The following is a 12,110-nucleotide window of genomic DNA, read 5'->3' as shown; positions in this document are numbered from 1 at the left end:
TTCATATTCAGGATGGTAATACTTGCCTCCATAATCCCATCTCTATAGGCTCAAGACTGGTTCATGGCTCTCAACTTGCAGGACATGTACTTCTATGTTGCTATCCCCCCAGCTCACAGGAAATACCTAAGAGTCACAGTGGGGCTGAATCATTACCAATAGAAGGTTATGCTCTTCAGACTCTGCATGGGGCTGAGAGTGTTCCCCAAAGTGCTCTGCAGTAGTAGCAGAACATCTAAGGAAACCAATGCTTCATGTCTTCTCAAACCCAGAGGACTGGTTGATCAGGTGCAAGTCCCAGGATGAGACTAAGGCAGCCCTAGAATGAGTGCTCTCCCTGTTCTCCTAGTGAACTATGAGAAATTGTCTCTCACTTTCAGTTCATAGGAGCTCGACTTGATTCCCGGTCAATGTGAGTTCATTTGCAGGAGGACAGTCAGGTCCCTTCAAGCTTTTACGCGACACCGGTGAGACTGTCCACAATGGTTTGCATGTGCCTACCACTCTAAGGACACGTGCACCATGTACTTACATGGTGCTGCTTACCAGACTTCGCTTGTGAGCATTGCGAAAGGATATATCTACACAGCTACTGGGAGCATGCTTCCCAGTGCAGGTAGACAGGATGTGCTAGCTTGAGCAGAGCTAGTGCGCTAAACATAGTGCTTTGGTGGCATGGGTGGTGACTCAGGCTTTCAGCCCGAGTACAAACCTGCCCAATCCCCTGCGTACATACTCATACACAGCTGCTGTGTAGATGTACCCTAAGTGCAAGGTGTGTGTGGTCCCCAGGCAAGCTGAAATTGCATATGAACCTCTTAGAGCTGAGGGCCATCAAGCTGGCCTGTAAAGTGTTCTTGCCTGTTCTATAAAACTCTGTAGTGCAGATCATGATGGACAATATGTTGACGATGCACTATCAACAAACAAGGAGGCGCTTGTTCGTCCCCACTTTGCCTGGAAGCCATTGAGTTCTGGGATGGTGTCACCAATACACTAACCCCATTGGCCCTGCATCTTCCAGGGGTCAACAATGACCTTGCAGACTGCTTGAGCAGGAACATGGTAACCAACCTTGAATGGTAATGGCAGAAATCCATCCTGGATCTGATATTCTAGAAGTGAGGGGACCTAACCATAGACCTGTACACCACAGCGGAAAATGCCAGATGTGAAGCTTTTTGCTCCAGGGGTATCATGAGCATAAAATCTCTGCCAGACACTTTTTTTTCCTTCAGTATTCTCAAGGTCTCCTCTGTCTTCCTACAGATTTTCTCCTGATGGTAGGGTGGCCACTGATGCATCCCCAGAATACAGGATATCCCCCTTTCTGGCCCCGCCACCATGACCACAAACACAGAAATGTTAGCTAATAAAACCGGATGGGTTTTTCAGGAGCTAGCTTGGATACTTTGCCATGAAGGTTGTCTTGAGAGAAGTCATATCTGCTGTGCAGATACTTCTTTGCTCTTTCATAAAAGGTCATAGAGTCCTTTTTACACCTTCCAATGATATCTTGAGCTTAGCATTCATTGTGTATACAAAGAAGTTGTCCCTAATCCTTCTCTCTAGTGTCATATTTACTCCATTAATGAGTTCATGCACTGAAAGAACACTAAAATATTTGGCTTCCAAGTCCTCAGTACAGTCCACAAATAGCTTCAGAGGGTGACTGAGGTCTGATCCATTTTATCTGCGTTCTGGCATGCTACAACTGTTTCTATATCGGGGTCCTTGCATTTGTGGGTGGGCTATACATATGCTGACACTATTCTCTTTCTCGTTGTTATGATTTAGGGTAACCTTACTATGCCGATAACATTGCTGTTTACTTCAGAGTTCTGTCAGTCTGCTGAACATCCCATTGTCATGATGACTTGCTTTAGTGGCAAAGAGCTTGCAAGTTAAACTCCAATAAGACTGAATTTTCTGATGCCTGATCCTATACAGAGCTTTCTCTGATGAAGTGCTCTGATAACATTTCACCTTGTCTGACCATCAAGACCTGGGAGTTGCATTGCCTTTGTCTTCTGTCTTGAGAAGTATTTTGTTTCCATCACTAAGGCTGGTACTTATTCTTTTGATATCTCATTTACTGTTACCTCTGCTTGACAAGGCTATTGAGATATTGGTATTTTTGGCTTCCCAAGGATAGATTATTGTAACTGTAATTTGGAACTTCTAGCCAGTGCAGCTGATGTATAACATTGCTTCTGGAGTCCTTACTGCTTCTAGATAAATTTATATTTCTCCAGTTTGAATTATTTTCTTGGCTACCCGTGAATTTTTTTTCTTTGTGCTGTGTCACCATGAAAGGCCTTTCATTTTTGGATGTTATTTTGTTTAAAATTTCCTAGGAATTTATCTGCTTGTTACAAAAAAATTTAAAAGGGTGAAAATTGGTGAAAAAATTAACTAATAGTTTTCTGGGTAAGTACTGGGATTCATATTAGGTGACAGGAGAACAAAAGTAAAGCAGTAAATAGAGGAAAGTACGAGTATTGAAAGTAAAACCAGTGTAAATCCTGTGGTTTATGTAATGAACTGTACATTAACAGTACAAGTACATATACATATACATGCACATGTATGTGTACTGTTAATCTTCCAACACATTGCCTTACTTTAATAGGCAGCTTTTCATTTACACTTAGACTAATTTGTTATTAACACAACCACATCCATCTAATGTGACATATTGGATTTTCTTAATCAGTGTTTGCATATATTTCAGTGGTCCAGAGTTCAGATGACAATCAATAAAACCCTGGGAATTTTTGGTAAAAATCAGTAAAAACCGAATGGGAAGGTCCTTAAATATAGTATATAGAGCTTGTTTTTTCCCATAAGTTTGAATGCCATTTCTGTACGAAATGGAACAAAGATTTTATTGGTGTGAGTTTGGGATTGACATATTACTCACAAAAGGTGAACCTGCAATCAAGTTCTTTAGCTCATTGCAGATGTGTGCCAATAATAACTTTTTACCCCACCATACCATCAGCTATCCTTATGCCATCTGTGTTACATCCTATCAAGTACAAGACCAGGCTTCTGGTACCAAGAATCCAACTGTACAGGCCAATGAGGGAGAAGATACATGCAACTATTTATAAAACACCTAAAAATAACCTTAAAATAGTTTCCCCATCTATAATATTGTGATGTTCAGTTCCCAGAACCAGACTCTCCAGAACCAGAAGCATGTGCTGTGTCCCACTGGAATGTTAGGCTTTTCCCTTTGCCATTGGTAGAAAGCTCCCATGTCTAGCTTTGCAGAGTCATATTGGACTCTAAAATATTCCCTGGCCTAGGACTGTATATTGACTGCCCTGGGTCTTTAGGCCACTGTCATTCTGAGAAGGAAATTCCTCACTGGGAAGTTTGGGAATGAACAAGGAAAGCTTTCTCTGGCGGCTTGATTTTAAAAAAGAAAAGGCAAAGCTCCTCGGAAGTTTGGAATGTTAAGATACGGGGGAGATAGCTTAATGGGCAGAGAAGGGTGCAGGTTCATTGGTCATCAGTAAGAATATTGTTTTATCACGGAGGTCACACATTCTGTGACTTTAACGGACCTCCGTGACTTCTTCAGCTTCAGCCTCCACTGCATGAGCAGTGGTATTTTTAGTAAAAGTCAGGGACAAGTCGTGGGCTTCCATGAATTTTTGTTTATTGCCCGTGACCTGTCCCTGACTTTTATTAAAAATACCCGTGACAAAATCTTAACCTTAGTCATAGGTCCATGACACATTGTTGAGCTGTGGTAGATTCCATTAATCACATGAATATCATTATCGTGTGGTTTTGTTTATTTTGTGTTGCATCACCTGTGAAATTTCATTTAGATTTCAATGTACTGGGGATCACAAGCTACTTTTAATTCAGCATAGTAAGGAACAGTTTCACAGAATGCACTTCAAGAATCCAATTTTTTGGAGCGTTAAACATAATATAGCCAGAGTATGACAGGAACAAGTGTTGTGCAATGTGTTTCCAGTACTGTTGTTAAATCCACACGTGGCAGAAGACTGAAGAGTCCTAAAAGGAACCCATAAGTTTGGATGAGTGGTGGTTGAAGTTGAAATCTATGATGGAGTTTAGGTCGTCTGTCTAGAGGATAAAAATATTATTGATGTCTCTCAGAAATATCATTGTGTTTGTGGTGCACTTTTCAAGAAATTCTTCCTGAAGGTGGTCCATGGAGAGATTGGCATACTGGGGAGCCATCCCAGTGTCTATCAGTTCCTATGGTTTGGACAAAGTGTTTGTTGGTAAATGTGAAGTTGTTGTGGGTAAGGATGAAATGGATGAGTTTGGCGATGTGTTTAGGGTGATTTCAGAATATTGTATTATATTATAGATATCTGAGACAGGCGATAATGCTGTCATGGGGACAGATGTTGGTGTATAGAGCAGTCACATCCATGGTGGCAAAGCTGACGTTTTGGGGGAAGTTGTTGATGCTGCAGATTTTCTGGAGGAAGGAAGATGATCTTGGAGGAAGCTGGCCCTTTGTCTGGTACGTGGTTTGAGGTTGGTTTCTCCGTCTTGATATTCCTTCAGTAAGAGTGCCAGATACGATGGGTCTGCCTGGGTTCCCATGTTTATGCATCTTGGGAAGCATGTAGGAGGTCTCTGGGGTGGGTTCATTGGACACACTGGTCCATTGCTACTGGAATACTGTGTCCAATTCTGGTGCCCACAATTTAAGAAGGATGTTGATAAATTGGAGAGGGCTCAGAAAAGAGCCACAAGAATTATTTAAATATTGGGAGACCTTTATAGTGATAGACTTCAAGGGCTCAGTCTGTTTAGCTTAACAAAGACGTGGTTAAGGGGGGTGATTTGATCAGTCTATAATAAGCAGAAGAAGGTCTAACATGCTCCAGTGACTGGAAGTTGAAGCTACATAAATGCAGACTGGAAATAAGGCACAATTTTTTAACAATGAGGGTAGTTAACCATGGGAATATCTCATCAAAGGTTGTGGTGGAAATTATGCTCTAGTTCAAACAGGAATTAATTCAGGAAAGTCGTGTGGCCTGTGTTATGCAGGAGGGTAAGTCTAGATCAGTGGTTTTCAACAGGGGGTCCGCAAACCCTTTCATGGGGGCCCCGGGGCCAAAACCCAGAGGCTGAGCCCCTGCACCTCCCACAGGGTTGAAGCCCCGATCCCTAGCACTCCCCGCAGGGTTGAAGCTGGGAGCAGCAGGGCTGAATTCCAGAGCCCCAAGCCCCGGTTCTCCCCATGGGGCAGAAGCCCTGAGCCCATGGGTAGAGTTAGGGGGACACGTGGACGTTACCTCCCCCCCCCCCCCCCGAAACTACAGTGCAAGAGCAGGGCAGCCCCAGGGCAGCTCCACACACGCACCTTCCTACCTCCTTCTCTCCCCACCCCCTGGCCAGGTCGGAGGCGGGAAGCCGGAGCTGGGCAGTGTGGGACAGCTGCTCCTCTGGCTGGTGCCACGGAGCAGGCAGCTGCAGCGTTCCCTCATCTCCTACAGCTGCAGGGGAGTGATGCTCTTCCCAGCTCCCATTGCTCATGCAGCCAGTAAGAGTTGCCTGGGCAGAGGGACCTAGCTTCATGGCTGGCAGAGCCCTTGGGGAATGGGGACCGCAGGGGAGTCCTCCCGGCACACACCCTTACCTACCTCTCTCCCTGCACCCTGAGCTGTTTTCAAACTTTATGAGCTGAGTGCGTCCCCCTCCCCCCCGCCTTTGACTTATAATTTTTGGTTGCCATGTCTTCTCTTTCTCCCCCACCCTCCACACACAACCCAGACAGGCTGGGTGGCCTGCTGAGGTGAGTCAAGGGGTAAAGGTGGCGCTCCCTCCCCGGACCCCACTGTGTGGAGCTGGCTCAACCCCCACTGGCCCCTGCCCACCCAAAATAGAAGTTAAAATACACCTATGCCTGAGCCCCTCCTCCCCCCTGTTCCAGAGCCCCGAGTCCCCCTCTCCACCACTGGGTCCTGGAGTTTTTATAGCACGTTGTTGGGGGCCTCAGAAAGAAAAAGGTTGAGAATCCCTGGTCTGGATGATCTCAGTGGTCTCTTCTGGCCTTATATAATATGACTGTAATTCCCATGAAAACCTCTGTGGCCTCACAAAAGGCCTGCTCAAAGATCAAGAGGTAAAAAGCCCTGTCTTAGATCTGGGAAACCAGACAAATCTAAAAGAGGAAAGACTTTCAGGGAATGGGTAAAAGCAACAACAACAAAGTAAATAAGGAATTAAAGGAAATTGGGTTTTTAAAATATCTGGGAAAAGGTACGAGAGGAGAGGCCCATTAAGAAACACGGGAGATGAGGACTTCAGAATCATTGAGATGCTGAACTCCGTTAATGAAGAAGGGTCCTGAAGGAGAGAGAAGCATTTTGGCCTGTTAAGTAATGATGTTAACCGTGTGAAAATAGCTAATAACTTCAAGAACTGCGGGGGTGGCAGCGGGGAAGAGATTGGATAAAGAAGCACTTGAAAAAAATAACCATGTAGTCAGCAGGTCTGGTTGATGCAGGGTATTAAAGGAATTAGCGACTCAGGTAATTGAACTATGGACCGTTAAGTCTCTGGAGAGCTGGGGTCATTGCAGAAGTCTGGTACCACTGTCACTTTTCTCCAGTCTAATGGTAAGTTTAGCCTAAATCCCTTGTAAAATAAAGGAGCCAGTATTAGAAAAAACAATCTGTTAATGCTGTTGCAGTGGTTCCTGACCTCCTTCTACCCTGACACCTCCCAATCTATTGGGTGTGGGAATCTTAAGCAATAATCAGCATGGGTTTATAATGAACCAATCACACCAGACACACTTCTATATAGGTTTTTATATTGCACTCATCCTTGTAATATCTGACTGCCTTCCAGTAGCATGTTAAGCAACATGACTATACATTTGTCACACGTTGTTTGGTCTTTCATCCTTTCACCAGAGTGAGAAATGTGTGCAGTGGAGTGTCTTGTTTTGATAGGGTTTGTTTTATTTATTAAATAAATACACCTATGGCTGTATGTTTATATAAAAAAAGGGAAGATCAAAGACCTATGTCCTGCACTTGGAGTGCAGAGCAGCGAAGTTTGTGCTGGTCCTTTGTTTCTGGGGGAGTTTAGTCCACTGTCTTGGGCCACCCCCCGGAGAAGGTTCTGTTTCCTGCACCGACAAGCATTTCTCTTTGTTGAGAGTTCCATTGTGCCACAGGAGCGAAGCTGTCAACCACAGTCTTCATCCCGCAGCTTTAAATGGTCTTTTAGGTGCCCTGGCCCAGGCCATGGAGTACTTTGAAGATAAGGACAAAGACCATGGACTTGTAAAATGGCATAATCTGTGAATGAAAATAGTTGCTGTGATAGATCCTGGTTTTAGGAAAGCATCTGGTACAAAGCCTCATGGGTTTTTATTCAAGTTGCAATGGATAAGAACGCTCATGTGGGTTTGAAATTGGCTGAAAGGCCACAGGCAAAGGGAAGTGATAAGCAGCAATGTGCCAAGTCACAGGGGAGATGTTTCGTGTGGTGTGCACAGCCACAAGAAGCACTGTTTGGTTTAGCGTTACTTAAAATCTTCAGTAATGATTGGGGAGGGGGTAAAAAGCAATGGGATGAAATCCGTGGAGGATACTAAATTGGGAGCAGCTGCAAACACCACTGAAGACCAAGAAATACTCCAAAGGTGGTACCCAGGGCGGCCAGAAGTATGAATAGGAAATAAAAAAAGATACTAACTTGGAAAAATGCATGTTGAGGCAGTGGCCTAGAGCCCTGCAGCCTGTCTCCAGAGGCGATCCTGGCAATTATAGGCTAGTAAGCCTAACTTCAATACCAGGCAAATTGGTTGAAACTACAGTAAAGAATAGAATGATCAGATGCATAGATTAACAGGATTTGTTGGGGAAGAATCAACACGGCTTTTGTAAAGGGAAATCATGCCTCACCAATCCATTAGAATGTTTTGAGGGGATTAAAAAACATGTGGACAAGGGTGATCCAGTGGCTATAGTGTACTTGGACTTTCAGCAAGCCTTTGACAAGGTCCCACACTAAAGGCCCTTAAGTAAAGTAGGCAGTTCTGGGATAAGAGGGAAGGTCCTCTCATGGATCAGTAACTGGTTAAAAGATAAAAAACAAAAGGAGGAATAAGTGGTCAGTTTTCGGAATGGAGAATGGTAAATAGTGGTGTCCCCCAAGGATCTGTACTGGGACCAGTGCTGTTCAACATATTCATCAGTGATCTGGAAAAAGGGGTAAACAGTGAGATGGCAAAGTTTGCAGATGGTACAAAGCTATTCAAGATAGTTAAGTCCAAAGCAGACCGCGAAGAGCTACAATGGGATCTCACAAAACTGGGTGACAGGGAAACAAAATGGTAGATGAAATTCAATGTTGATAAATGCAAAGTAATGTACATTGGAAAACATAATCTCAGCTGTACATACAAAATGAATGGTAACAGCTAATTTAGTCCCCATCAAGAAAGAGATCTTGGAGTCACTGTGGATAATTCTCTGAAAACAGCTGCTCAGTTTTCAGCAGCAGTCAAAAAAACTAACTTATGTTAGGAACTGTTAGGAAAAGGATAAGACAGAAAATAGCATAATGCCACTATATAAATCCATGGTACACCCACACTTTGAATATGGCATACTGTTGTGGTTGCCCCATCTCAAAAAAGATGTATTAGAATTGGCAAAAGCACAGAAAAGGGCAACAAAAATGATTGTATGGAACAGCTTCCATGTGAGGAGAGATTAAAAAGATGGATTGTTCAGTTTAGAACAGAGATGATGGGGCGGGGGGTGGAGATATGATAGAAATCTATAAAATCATGACTGGTGTGGAGAAAGTGAATAAGGAAGTGTTATTTACTCTTTCAAATAACACAAGAACCAGTGGTCACTCAATTAAACAAATAGGCAGGAGGCTTAAAACAAACATAAGGAAGTACTTCTTCACATAACACACAATCAATCTGTGGAACTCATTGCCAGGGGATGTTGTGAAGACCAAAAGTATAACTGGGTTAAAAAAAAAAATTAGATAAGTTCATGGAGGACAGGTCCATCAATGGCTCTTAGCCAAGATGATCAGGGATGCAGCCTCATACTTTGGCAGAAGCTGGGACTAGACAGGGGATGGATCACTCGATAAATTGCCCTGTTCATTCCCTCAGAAGCACCTGGCATTGGCCACTGTAGGAAGACAGGACACTGGACTAGATGGACCATTGGCCTGACCCAGTGTGGCTGCTCTTATGTTCTTATGACTCCAATCTGATGGGACCAGACTACAGGTGTCAGGTGTGGGTTGGGTGGGAAAACAACCGGACCTTCTCGGGTCAGACCAGCTGTCAAGACTGAATCCCCACTCTGTCACTCCGAGTGCAGAAGGTGGGAGCCCGCAAGGATTCTAAAAATTAATACTTGCCACTCCAGGCTTGTATTAAACTCCCAAGGTTACAGCTTTTCTCTGACCTTGGCTTGGTAAACGTTGCCTCCACCCAAATGCAAAAAAAAACCCTTGAACCCAGGAAGGAGCACTTGGGAATTCCTCCCTGTGTGGTACCCTCAAGCCCTTTCACCTCCCCCCCCCCCCCCTCAGCTAATCAAACAGCATATGCACAAACCTCTTAGGACACCAAAAATCCAATCCTGTTCTTAAAAAAGGTAAATTTTATTAAAAACAAAAAGGAAGAAAATACATCTGGAATTTAGGATTTTGCTAGATTTTTAAAAAGCAGGTCCAAAAATTAAGCACCCAAAATAGCTTTCTTGGGCGTTAGCTTAAAGGTTACAAGCAAACAAAAACATCTGGGGTTAGCACAGAAGAGTCCACAAGCCTTAAAAAATAAACAGAAATAAACCTAATCGCGTCTTCCTAAACATTACTAATTTCTTACATATATGTGTTGCTAAAGTAGTTCTAGATATGATCTGACGGTTTTTATATCTGGTTCAAACTTTACACAGCATTCCTGCTTTTAGCATTGCTGCTCCATGTCTCCTTCTCTGGAGAACAACAGACAAAGAGAAAGTTTCTTTCCCAATTTTAAAAAGTTCTACCTTCCCATTAGCACTTCATTTATCACACCAGCTCCCCTCCTCTTGCCTGTGGGGTTGGTGCAGCAGCAACTGTGCGTCCTGTTCCTGCTGACCGCTGCCACCTTGGTGCGCTATTTGCACTGCGGAGTGAGTATGCCAAGGAGTCGCAGCTCCTCTCACTGCATGGGAGAGGACAGTGGACGGCAGGGACAGGACTTGCAGCTGCTGCTATGCCAATCCCATGGGCAGGACTGAGCAGACCTCTATGGTGGCCATCACAACCTGTGCATGTTTCCCAGACCAGGAGCTTGTGGGGACAGAGGCCATGGCTTCTCACATGCCTGTCGCCACTGGGGGCTCTCCCTTGCAGGAGGGACCCTCATTGGACAATTCTAGACACCTGTAAGGGGGACTAGGATTGGTCCATGTCGGCTTTAAAGTGTTTCCACAGGGGTGGGGAAGGAGCCGGATGGCTGGACCTTTGGCCCATCCCTTTGGAGCAGTTCATAGATCACACTGATTCCACTGTGGCTTCCCACCTCTCTCCCCTGCATGTCATGTGGGGTCCAACCTGCTGGTTTTCCAGATCCCTGTAGGGATCTTGCTATGCTCTAGGGTGGAGGGTTTAGCCGGATTCCCCAGGGTCCTTAGAGGGATGGGTGCTACCCAGTCACTCTTCCCCCTCTTTGAATGTTTATGGCACCTTTGTGCCAGGTTCCCAGCTTCGCCAGAGCCCTGTGCCTTTTTTGGTGTGCTCTGAGTAGGTGAATTGGCTCCTGGGGCGTCATCCTGGTACCTTTCTGAGGGCATGTCTACACTATAAAATTAGGTCGATTTTATAGAAGTTGATCTTTAGCAACTGATTTTATACTGTCGATCGTGCATGTCCCCACGAAGTGCATTAGGTCAGCGGAGTGCGTCCTCAGTACTGTGGCTAGCATCGATCACGGAGTGGTGCACTGTGGGTAGCTACAGTCCCCGCTGCCCATTGGAATTCTGGGTTAAGCTCCAAATGCCTGATGGGGCAAAAACATTGTCGCGGGTGGATTTGGGTACATGTCATCAGTTTCCCCTCCCTCCATCCTTGAAAGCAACGGTAAACAATCATTTTGCACCTTTTTTCCTGGGTTATCCGTGCAGACGTCATAGCATGGCAAATATGGAACCCGCTCAGCTGCACACTGCTTTTGTGAGCATTGCAAACACCTCGCGCATTATCCTGCAGTATGTGCAGAGCCTAGCTAGGAGTGAGGAGGACATGGACACAGATGTTCCTGAAAGCACAGGATGTGGCAATTGGGATATCATGGCGGCACTGGGGCATGTTGATACAGTGGAATGCCGATTCTGGGCCTGGCAAACAAGCACAGATGTGGGACCGATGAGTTATCTTAAGTGCCTATACACAAATGCAAGAAGCCTGGGAAACAAGCAGGGAGAACTGGAAGTCCTGGCACAGTCAGGGAACTATGATGTGATTCGAATAACAGAGACTTGGTGGGATAACTCACATGACTGGAGTACTGTCATGGATGGATATAAACTGTTCAGGAAGGACAGGCAGGGCAGAAAAGGTGGGGGAGTTGCGTTGTATGTAAGAGAGGAGTACGACTGCTCAGAGCTCTGGTATGAAACTGCAGAAAAACCTGAAAGTCTCTGGATAAAGTTGAGAAGTGTGAGTCAGGTACCAAGTCTAATCTCTGGATTTCTTGAGTGCTGATGCCGTGGGTATGTAAGCCTGGGCTCTGTGTGAGTGTGATGAATGCCACTGGGAGTCCTCACTGGTTTCAGAGGCGGGTCCAAGTGAATATCTGGGACTTTCACCTTCCACTTCATTTTACCCTTTAAAATCCATATACCCAGCTGTATCACAGCAGAGCTTGTTGTCCCAAAGGGCTCCAAGTGTCTGCCAAGACTGCTGTCTTCTCCCGAGGGGAAGCTCTAAAGGAATGCACTAGAGTTGGACCAGGGACATGATAGTCCCCCTGTATTGTCCTGTTGTCCCGTTTCTCTCCCCCTGACGTGCTCTCAGCTCTTGTCTGGCCACTCCCTGAGCGCTCAAAGTCAGCCCCAAACCTG

The 12,110-nt window shown here is 45.0% G+C and overlaps 1 protein-coding gene across 1 annotated transcript in view; it reads left to right on the top strand.

The window, feature by feature from the left end:
* Window positions 1-12,110, top strand: part of RBM6 (RNA binding motif protein 6) — a 131,777-nt gene that overhangs the window by 92,118 nt on the left and 27,549 nt on the right. The window lies entirely within an intron of this gene.

Source organism: Malaclemys terrapin, chromosome 7, assembly GCF_027887155.1.
Source record: "Malaclemys terrapin pileata isolate rMalTer1 chromosome 7, rMalTer1.hap1, whole genome shotgun sequence".
NCBI classification, from domain to species: Eukaryota; Metazoa; Chordata; order Testudines; family Emydidae; genus Malaclemys; species Malaclemys terrapin.
Note: the sequence above shows the minus strand (reverse complement) of the source record. Positions and strands in the feature narration are given on the sequence as shown.